Source organism: Beta vulgaris, chromosome 4 (genome assembly GCF_026745355.1).
Source record: "Beta vulgaris subsp. vulgaris cultivar EL10 chromosome 4, EL10.2, whole genome shotgun sequence".
In the NCBI taxonomy this organism is placed as follows: domain Eukaryota; kingdom Viridiplantae; phylum Streptophyta; class Magnoliopsida; order Caryophyllales; family Amaranthaceae; genus Beta; species Beta vulgaris.
The window spans coordinates 37,423,472-37,435,307 of record NC_079205.1 but is presented as its reverse complement, the minus strand read 5'-3'; the positions used below and the strand labels follow the sequence as shown (position 1 = coordinate 37,435,307).

General features: G+C 34.7%; 1 long non-coding RNA gene and 1 pseudogene across 1 annotated transcript; one reads left to right on the top strand and one right to left on the bottom strand.

The window, feature by feature from the left end:
• Nucleotides 1-3,990: 3,990 nt before the first annotated feature.
• LOC104907407 (splicing factor U2af small subunit A-like) lies at nucleotides 3,991-7,179 on the top strand (annotated as a pseudogene).
• A 2,102-nt stretch (nucleotides 7,180-9,281) lies between these two features.
• LOC125496390 (uncharacterized) lies at nucleotides 9,282-11,588 on the bottom strand. The gene is made up of 3 exons (XR_007273051.2): nucleotides 11,337-11,588; nucleotides 10,887-11,059; nucleotides 9,282-9,572 (listed from the first exon to the last, which is right to left on the bottom strand). It is a non-coding gene; the product is annotated as an uncharacterized LOC125496390 (long non-coding RNA).
• Between the last annotated feature and the right edge of the window lie 248 nt (nucleotides 11,589-11,836).

Below are 11,836 nucleotides of genomic sequence, written 5' to 3'. Positions count from 1 at the left end.
GAACTCGATGCCCAAGATGTGGTTTGTGCGACGATCACAATTTTTGACGCACCAAATACAATGGGCGTCGAACCTAAGACGGCGAAATTGGCGTGCAAAAATCTCGTTGCCCAAACCTTTGTGCAACGAACTTGTCCCATTGGGAAACGAATATTTTTGTTGCACAAAACCTATGTCCTTGATTCATTGTCTTGATTGCCCAACTGAATTGATCAGGAATCACAAAGGCATGTATCCTCTAATTGCATCCATCCATAGAACAAGATGCAGTGAACCTCTTAATGTCAACCTTCTCTATTGTCATTGCAAACCCCTCTTAGATGCAATAATCCCCGAGCACTTCTAGAAACAGTGCTTTAGTTGCAAAAATCAACCACTCTTCTAGCTTGATAGACCCAATGGTGGAATCAACTTAAACCTTCCCATTTTGGTACACTCTATCCAATGTAGAACTACCAACAAGCTAAGGCAGTCCTCAAATGTCTTGTCAAGGCAACAATCCTCAGTTTCAATCTCATCTTCCTCAAATACAAACTTACTCATGAAAAGGTCATCATCACCAGTCTATCCCTCACCTGACTCACAGTAGGTCCCATTAGATGAGTCGTCACCCTCCAAATCACCTGACTCCCCATCCACTGTCACTGGAACCTTCTTCTTCCTCCCTGTACCTCCCTTCCAATGCTCCTCTTTTTGAGTACATAGGTCCCAAATTTCTTTGTTGTGCTCTTAGGCACCCTAAATCCCTCAGGTTTGGTCCTAGGAGCTTTTTTTTTTTGGTTTTGAAGAAGTTGAAATGTCATGTTTATGGCCTATAAGTGTAGGTTGTGTATGTTGCTCAAGAATCAGAGGTGCTTGTGGAGGTTCTTCTATGTGTGAGACAGGGCATTCTGTTTGGTTTCTTGTTCTGGGTCTTCTAACTGGGGTGGTTTTAACCCTTTTCTCTGTCTGGAAGGGGTATGTAACTGAGGTGGTGTTGTTTGTGTTAGAGGTGAATGACATAGTGGTGGTGTATGAGCTGTGGGTGGTGACAAGTAACCTAAATGCCTTAGGGAAATACACATCCTGCTTAACTGACTCCTCCATTACATCCTCATACAACTTCATTAAGTGACACAAGTCAATGTCTTTAACCCTCACATCAAAATCCTTACTGTTATAATGCAAAAACAACCAAACAGAAACCATCCTAACCAAATCACAAAAACCAGTAAATTCCAACATACATAAGCATAAATCATTTGAATGAAAGGAACAAAAAATTCAAAATTTTGCTATAATTAACTAAAGAAATACTTCCATAAAAAACAAAACAACAAACCTTAAAACGCAGAAAAAACCTAACTAAAAAAATTCCAAAAGCAACAATTGCCAACAACACAAACAAAGGGATAAAGAACTTACTTGGAACGAAAAGTAGGAGCCGTCAAAATTTTGAACTTCAAAGCAAGTTTTACAACTCAGCAAATCCGCGTTATTTCCCTCCTCAAGAAGACCCAAGAAGAAATTTTGCTTCTGGAATGAAGCTCTTACAATTGCGCACAAACCAGCGTGTAGATTTCTTAAAATGGGTTAGAGATTCTAGGCTTCTATGGTAGCGTAAACTCTAGTAAAACATAGGGTTAGAGAAGTTGAGAATTAATGGGCGTGGTTTTTTTGGTAAACTGTTAATACTCCAACCCCCAACATAACCATAATGGCGCCCAAACTTAATGGCAAACTTGTATAAAACACTAACGGCGAGTTAACGTCTTTTAGCAATAAAAAAGGCAATAAATGCTATTGTATGGTTTGTGAGGTGTATATGGTGAATTTGGAAAGTTGAAAGGGTATATGGTGTAAAAAAAAATTGTCAATTGTATATGGTGAAAAAACCGAAAAAAAAAGTAGATCCAACCATGTGTCTTGCACATGTGGTTTGCTTTACCTACTTTTGTAAGTAAATAGGTAACCATGCCCAAAAACATCAAATGTGAGCAATAGTTAGGACTCGTCTGGGACAATTAGTTGTAGGGACTGATTATAAAAGATTGCCCATAGTTTGTCCCGTTGGCATCAATTTTTCCTTCTTAATGAGTGACACACTTTCCTTATAGAAAAATATCACGCTAAATGACACCAAACTTGAAATAGAAAAAATATTATTTTTTATTACAAATATGTCTCAATAAAAGCAAGAGGGGAGCTTTAATTTCTTTGCTTTGTTTTGATCTCAAATTCCTATCTCTGGATTCCTTAATATTCTCCCACACTTATTAACAAATTAATGAAGTATATAAGCGCCAAGATTTACAATTTGATGCTGTCACGTGTCACTCCCAAATGCTTCTAGTCATTGCAATGGAATATATTGAATAACTAGGTTTTTACCCGTGCAAAAATGCATGGGAAGTTTTATAATAAATATGATTTTGTCCGTGCATAATGCGCGGGAATTGTTTTGTTTATTAAGTAGTTGATTATTATTCATAACCAAGTTATAAGTAAGTCTCTAGTGTTTAGACCCGTGTAAAAATGTATTGTATGCTACTTCATCTCTAACTTTTAGACCTAAAATATTCCAACAAAACTGAATAATTGCGTCGAAAGTTGATAAACTATAAGATATTGAATCATATATTTAATGATATTTCTCCTCAAATTATGTTATGTGAATTTGTAAAAGTGAATGAAATACTATATATATATATATATATATATATATATATATATATAACTTCTCAAAAAATAATATACGTACACAATATATCATTCCATTTGTTTTCTTTGTCCCGTTATTAACTTTCAGCTCCCGACAAATTACAGGCTTCTTGTGGCAAGTTCCCAGTTTGATCGATTTATATAAGTAGATAGTTATTGTTGTGGACAAATTTTGGTTATGAAATTTGAATAAAGGGATATCGAGCTAATCACAAAAGCTTGGTAATATTTGTTGCACATAAATTAATTAAAATTAGGGTCACTAATTTACATTGACATAGGACCGTATATTATATTCAGTTTTTCTACGTAACTCTTAATTTGGCACACATTTTTCTCAAGCATATAAAAAAAGGTTAAATTAACTATAAGATGTATGATATCTTATTATTTATATTTTTTCCTTTTGTATTGTCCCTGTTCTTTCAAATGTATCTTGATTCATCACTCAAAGACATCTACTATACTATAATAACTAATATGCTAAAATTTAAAATCCTTTAAATGGGATGGTAACGATAAAAAAAATTTAAATATTTTAGATTTTAGACCCGTGCTTATAGCAGGAAAAAAATTAATTATTATAAATTTAAGATTTTAGAATATTTTTCCTAAAACTATCTTGTGAATATTAGCTTGTGATTTAAAGTTTTATAACCGTGTATTGGAAATATTTTTAAACTGGCTTATGACCCATGTGTTCTATGGTTGATGTAGTTAATGTCGTGGTGGATCATGTGATTTACGATTTTATTTTTAAAAGGAAAGGTTGATTAAATATTTGCTCCGCCTACTGCTTTTTCTTAAAGGCCTAGATAAAATTATAATTCAAACCACCACCGGCACTCAACAATACACCCGCTTCTGGCAGTCCTACTCCCCCCCCCCCCCCTTCTCTCTCCACATTACTACAAATGTGCAAAAGTATCACCTATGAGAGACCTCCTTAATGACATACGTGATTATTCAGCTAAAAACACCTAATTTGTTAGAAAGGTGGTCTGTTATAACATGATAAAGGAGAACTCTTCCTTAAAAAGGTGGTTTTTTGAACCTTCTCAAAAGTTTCCAATATTAAAAAAATCACTTATTCCTATTAAGTGGTGATTTTGATTTTATATCCTTTTTAAAAATATTTTTTCATCCATGTGAGTGTATCTAGTTCACTAATAACTGTATTACTAATTATTAATTAAAAAATTTACAATATCAAATAAACCCCTTATCGATATTAAGTGGTTATTTTGACTTTATGTGCTTTTTGGAAAAATAATTTCTTCCATAATATTAGTTGTCATTAATAACTGCAATAAGTGTTCAGAAGGAAAAAAAAAGCTAAAAGAAAAAAGTTCATACTCTAATCTAAAAATCCCTAATTTCATTTGCTTTCTTCACATCTCTAGATCTCCTTCTTCGTCCCAGGTCTCAATAGAATAGAGAAGAACCGCCTGTATTTTGTGCGCAAACCTACCCGAAATTCATTCGCCGGCTACTACCTTCACCAGTCCCCATGAATTCACTGGTCATTTCCTTCGCCATTCTGCTCGTCTTCGTGCGAATTCCGTCCCTATTCCAAGCAACTTTGTTCTATCACCACCACGCCACTGCCTATCACTATCATGCCATTTCATCGCCAATCGAAAATCATTCCGGTAATTATTAATTCATTTCGAACTATTACTTGTTTATTAGGGTAATTGAATTACCATATTTCTTTGATTGGAATTCATGTTTTTTTGTATATATTCATTGTAATTGAACTATTTGCCATGATTATTGTAAAGCAATTGAAGCTGCGATTGGACTTAATTTAGGTATTTTTGTATACAAGTCTGCAAATTTTTGTAGTGAGAAATTTTGCTTGTCCATTGTTATATTGATGATTTTAAGTTTGTATTTCTCTTTCGGTTTTTATTTTAACCCCAAAAATTTTATTTGGTTTGAAAATATTAGTTTAGGAGTTTATGACGATAATCATGTGTTGATAGCATAGTTTTCAGTAATCTATGTGAGTGACGTATGATATATTGTTTATTGAGTTCTTTGGAATTCTTTCAGTTCTATGAAGATATAGTTTTATCTTTAGTGTTGTTATTGCTGGGAAAACAATGATGAAGTTGAGTTGGAGTGACCAGTCAACAATTTGCTTAATGTATATAGTGGTTAAATCTTGCTTGTTAATTGGTGATTTTGATTGATATATGCATGCGCCATGCAGCCATAAATCCATTTTCTAAGATGGTAGCATTGGTTTAGGAATGTATGATAAAATAACATGTTCGGATAGTTACTATAATTTATCTGAGTATTGGTTTTTATCTTTATGAATATTATTGGTTTATCCTGTTGCTTTGATTGCTGGGGAAATTATGATGAATTGGAGTTGTTTTGAGCTGATTTGACTGTTGTTTTCTATACATAGAAGGAGATTGTATTCTCCCTTCTCTGGTGTTGTTTGCTTGTATAAAGTGATTTCTAGTCGTAAATATTACAGTTTAAAAGACCTGTTTAACTTTGAAGGGTAGCACTCTGTCTTGGTAACTAGCAGAGATCCTCCATGTCTAGATTAGTTAGCTGATGGCCCCTAGGTGGAGAGATTGGGACTAAAGATGAGAGACAAAATGTGATAGAAGATTATGATTAATAGAGGGAGTGAAGTTGCAATTGACTTCTTGTTCAAATGATTTCTGTTCAATTCACAAGGAAGAAACACAAGCAAAGAAAATGTCTCAATATTGTAATGATATAGTACTTTAGGTTGTTTGATGCTTGTGCGTTTATGGTTTTTGACTTTTGTTGTTTGTTACTGTGCAAAACTGTTTTGCTTGTTGTGATATCTTCTTACTATAATGCTTGTAATGTAAGTTGTTTGGTGTGATCTTAAGATATCCAGGTGTCATATTGTATTTTACTGTCCAAAGTCCTTTTGAAAGTTGAAGTGGAACTTAGATTCAGTAACTCTACTAGCAAGTAGGTAGTTAGTTTACATTGGTCTCTTTGCCCTGATCATTAGTTTGGGGTGAACTCCCAGGATTTCTACGAAGATCTGTTTGAGGAGCTCTGCAAATATGGAGAAATTGAGTCTTTAAATATATGTGACAACCTGGCTGACCACATGTTAAGTATTTACTTTCAAATCAACATTTCATATGGCCATAATTCGAAGTCGTTGTTGATCTTAGTTATGCTGTTATATCCAATCTTTGGCAGGTGGGCAATGTCTATTTTCAGTATCGGGAAGAAGAGCAAGCTGCTGATGCTCTCCGTAATTTGACTAGGAGATTCTATTATGGTAAGATTCTTTCGGATGGTGAATATTTTGTTTGGAAGCCTTTTTAAAAAAATCTTAGAGTTTAACTCAATGCAATTGTACCTGCAATGTGCATTGTAGGCCGTCCCATCATTGTCGATTTCTCTCCATTCACATATTTTGTGAAGCCACTTGCAGGCAATATGAAGAGAACACTTGCAATCGCGGTGGTTATTGTAACTTCATGCATCTGAAGAATATTAAGAGGTAAACTCAATGGTGACTTATTAAGACTGTTTCATTAATATTTAATGCTGAAACATGTGTTGGTTTCATTACTTTATGTGTGGTCAGAGAGTTGAGAGGTCATCTATTCGGGAGGTATAAGAGATGAAGCAGTAGAAGCCGAAACAGAAGCCCATACAGACGCAGAAGCTATGAGTATGACGATCGCCACCATGGGCATAGTCATAGTATCAAAACATATGATGATAAGGATAACTATTATGAGAGTCGGAGCACGAGATATAGGAGCAGTAGTCCTCACAAGCGTGGAAGATGCAGAAGTCCTGCTGGTAGGAGAGACAGGAGCCCCATTAGGGAAGGAAGCGAAGAGAGGCGTGCAAAAATTGAGCAATGGAATAAAGAAAAGGAAGAAGCTGAACAAGCTGCTAAGACACAGACTGACACTGGTAACAACAATGATGGTTATAATAATAAAGCTGCACCATATGGTGAAGAGAACTATGGTTACCAGCAGCCGATACCACAACGTCATGAGGGATATGGACATTGATCAACTTATGACATGGTTCGTTTCTTGCTTTCTATTTGCACTTATAGAGTGTGTGAAAAGATGATATTATGAACAAAGTTAGTAAATTTTAATTTAAAGTAGCATTTTTTGTCCTATTTGGTTGTATTCTATTTTTAATGCATATATTTTATTCTTTTCAGTAGTTGGCAGAGCTCACACGCACAAGCATAAACAAGCTGGAGGAGGAGGAATTTTGAGATAACATAGATTTTTACTTGTTATAGAACATATTGATTGAAATTTTAGGAGCTATATTCTTAAGTTTATGCACATGAATTGGAAGGAACAAGCCTAGGTGCTCTATTATTATTTTTATAACTTAGTTGAATTTTTGAAATCTTCTAACATTATATTGATATGCATGTGATTTTGTAGTGAATGATATTGAATGAATGAAAAGGTATTCTAATTAATAAGTCATCTGAATTATCTCAATACAAGTGCCTAGATGTAACAGCCCGCACTTCCGAGCTACTAACTAATCACACTTAAGATACACAAAACACAATCAACAATTAACAAACCTCGAATTTACATTTATTCATAGCGGAAACAAAACCTATAAAAACGATCTTGGATCTGTGGGTCAGGAGCCCACAACATAACAACTTGAAAATCAAATAACAGATTACGAATACTTCCAAACAAAGCATCTAACTTTAACCTCAGCCGACCATTTCATAACATGAAAATCTTCTTCTTGATTGATAATCATATTCCAAGTCCTCGACATTAACCCTACAAAATCACTAACAATGAACCCTGCCCCCACCAAGACAGATTCCAAGAACAAAATCAGAAAAACTGAGTACACATACTGTCCAACCAGAAATTCATTTTAGTGGCTTAAAATATAGTTGTGCGGTTTATTACTCATCAAGTGGAACAATCCCAAACTTCAAAAATACTTAAAATCAAATAGTTAGAAATGTTTTTATTACGACACCATCAACCCATAACTAGAAAGTCCGATAAAGAGCACTCATACATATACTACAGATAATAAGTTCCTTGCCATAAGGACAAATTTCAACAACTGTTGAATACATAAGCTCATCCCAACCTCATTTTTGGTGGCTTAAGACCATTCATATACGATTCATGCTAGAATTCAATATGCTTCACAAGTAAGGTGCTTGCTTAAAAGTTTCAGGATTACTATCCTTGCACAATCGCAAAAGTAAGAATTTTTATCATGAAGATCACCACATAGATCATTCAAAACCCTTTGGGTTTATAGCATTTACTTTATTTGGGTAAAGCGAACACGAATAGAGAGGGGCTCCTTACACAAGGTGCCGACTGTCTCTAAGCTAATGGAGGTCGTCACCCCACTATTCAAATATTTACACTTGCAAGCCTTAACCAGGTCGGACATGTCCCATTTTTATTATTTGCTGGACTTCACCCACCCAGCGAGAGTTCGGAAGGAGATCACCCATCCTCCAAGGGTTGTTGTTCATACCGTACTTATTTGGTATCGACCTTTACCCACTTGTATCCATAGTTTATTTACATAAATGGTTTAAATGCACAGTTTATCAATACACACGTGTTCCAAAGACACATATTTATCCATGGAGAGGAAAAAGAATCACAACTACTATTGTGTTGCTAATCATTGCAAGACTTGGATTTTCTTTTGAAATCTTTTGTTTTACGTCAACAATTTCACATACTAGTTATCTGTAAAGATATAAGGAAATAATCAATTCTTTACTGCTTGTAAAAGTCGTATAGGCACTTAGTGTGCTCATTTAAACTTTACCAAAAAGGTTGAGTTAACTTGAACATTTGGAACTTTTGTCAAAATAATTACAGCAAAAATACTGAACTTAAAATGAACATAACTTCCTGCTCGGTACTTCAAATTAGGAATTTCTAAAACTTAACCTCAATAACTTTTGGATCATGACTACTCAAAGGAACAATACCTGCTCCATAACACATATTGAGCATCTCGTTCCATAAATGTTGTTTACTTTCCCCATAAAACAATAACTAAATCATAATCACTACAAGAAAAGACGATATCAACGACAGCTAAAAACCATTGTTGATACTCTAAAAAGCCGTCGTTAAATCATCGACGATGGTCAACAGTCGTTGATAGGCTGTCGTTGCAAATATAGTCGTTACTTTAGAAATCAACGATCGTCAAGCCGTCGATAAGTTATGAACGACGGTTTTCTTACTTATCAGCGACCGTTTATTATACCGACGTTGAGGATAAATCAACGACCATTTAGAGATGCCGCTGAATCAACGACTGCTTGAAGCAGTCGTTAAATCAACGACGGTTTAAAGCAGTCGTTGATTTAACGACTGCTTAAAGCAGTTGTTGATTTAACGACTGCTTAAAGCAGTTGTTGATTCAGCTAACGTCTGCTTAAAGCGATTGTTGATTCAAGCCTTTTATAATGTTGAATAACATTGAATAATCAGTCAATTAGAGAATTCAACTCACAGAAATTCTTTCAACCAAGAAGAAAGGGATGGAAGAACACATTAATATCACACAACAAAATTGTAGACATAATTTTTTTTGTCATTCCACGGTAATGGTCAGAGTACTTTGTAAAAATAACTAATTTACACAAAAACTCCCTAAAAGTCAGAAGACGCAAGATAGAAGATGACCACAAAGATCATAAGTATGTTGTGACAACAAAAGCTTCAAAGTCACATTTCTTGCGATATTCTCACTCTCGTAAATTACAAAAATGTTTTGAAGCAGGGACTAACTTCCGTTCCTTGATGGCTTGGTGCATCATCAGATAAATAATGGGCTTGTGTATGTATAACCTGCCAAAGTTGAAATCATCCGATGAGTTTATCGATAAGTCAAACCATCAATAAATCGGTAACAAATCACATTCAAGCACATAACCGAATTGGGAATTAGCAACACAAGTTAAAATGAGCATAAAAGTTAATGAGAAAAAACGTAAATGAGCATATACTTTTGTAGGAGCCTTAACCTTATCAGAAATAATTGATGCTCGGTTTAGTTTGGTTAGTGAACTACTAATGCAACACAAATATATACTATCTTATATACTATTTTTTTGAAGAATGCATCATGATATATATCTGATCCTACAACTATATCATATAGAATAGGATGAATAGCTTTAAAAAGAAAAAGCTTTTGTTGAAGAACATTAATGTTAGCTAATTGTCAAAAATGTTCTCCTTGCTTCTACACTTCACATAGATAAGGGGTTGCATTGAAAAGTTCAGTGATTATCTGTCATATTTTTTTATCTCATCCCTGCTACCTTCTTCTACTTAAGTTACTATTTATTGAAACACTTTAATCAGTTAATCACTATATCCTTAAAATCAAACCCATACTTCCTGTTGGTGTTAGTATGGAATGTCGGAGGTGCAGGAGATGTCGAAAGCGTGATGATAAAGGGAGACAAGGGAAAGCCATTTAGCAATGAAGCGAAACTGGGGTCAATACTGGGAGATCCATGAAAGTTTAGTTGGCCAGGCCATTACCTTCAGACTCAAAACTAGTGATGGCAAACAGTCTACTTCATGGCGTGATATTCCTAAGAATTGGCAGTTTGGCCAAACATATGAAGGCAAAAACTTTAGATAAACTTCACCTGCTCAACTATTTCACAACTTCAATCATATCTAATGTTAATTTCACAACAATTTACGTGCTCAAGAAGGAATTTGGAACGTATCATAAGAATCTCATCTTGAAAGTATCTTTGTGCATTTGCATGAAATGCTCATAAAGTTAAATCACTAATTATTATGCAAGTGTTAAGTGCCTCTGTTAATTACTTCATCTATGCACTTTGCTAATAACAATATATGAACATTAATTACATGCCAATTATAATGTCGCTACTTGATTATTTCTCAATTATAATGGGTAAACGTTTAGGCTCATCAAATGAGTCAATTGGATTCCTGCCATGCAAACACAAGTCAACATCCACCGTAAAACCCAACTGGACAAAAACATTTCTCTAATCATATAAACTTATTTAAAGATTAGACTAATTGTTTGTTATCTAAATTGTGTTTGTAATCAAAAATAAATTAAACACACATTTTTACTGTGGGAGATTTGGATACAAGAGAAAAAAAAATTACTTGGTGAGATGATAGGTGGTGCTGTCGATAAGACCATAGATAAGAAGACATTAAACATTGCAGAGTTCGGCGAATCGAGCTTCAATTTCATAGCCGTTCTCACTGTTCAAAATTGCAGGCTTTGATTCCTCCATTTTTACAGCCGATGGACTCATGAATATCCCACCTAAACCCTGAAAAAAAACAATCAAAAAAAATTTAAAAAATAATCATAATAAACGTAAAGGAAATGATAAAATAGCAACAAGAAATCAAATTAGTGAAAAAACAAACAACTACAATTTCAACTCAAGAACAAGAGTAGATCTCTTCGATTTCTCCGCCGACAATGTGACAGATTTTCAGATCAGTACGCCCCAAAAAATCGAAAATTTGAAACCCTAGAATTCGAGAAACAGAAAAAAGACGAATAAAAAAATAAGAAAAAAACTTGAAATCAAAATCTCTTACCTTCTTAGAGATGGAGTTGAAGAAACCCCTTTTTTTGGATTCTCTTTTTTTTTCCTGTTTCACTTTCTCTCTCCTCAGTTTCTATCTCTTCAATAAGCGTCCGTTGCTCTGTTGGATTGAGAGAAAGGAGGAAGGAGCATATCTGAAGCGTAGAGAGATGAGGGATTAGGGTTGACCGGTTGAGTAAGGAGAGGGAGGAGAGAGAGAGGAGTGAGAACAGGCAACTTTATTTTGTCTTTTTTTGTCATCAGCGACCGTTTAACAGAGGCGCTTAAAATGAAAAAATCTAAAAATCTAAAATAATATAATTAACGACTGTTGTAAACGGTCGTTGATAAACAACGACTGTTTATCCGTCGCTAACCACTTTAAAAGCAGTCGGTGCCAACGACCGTTTAAAACAGTCGCTGACTGCAAGCATAACGAACGTTTTTGGAACCCTCACAGAGAAGCCGTCGTTGTTTTGGCCTTTTCTTGTAGTGAATGCTTATTTTCTCAAT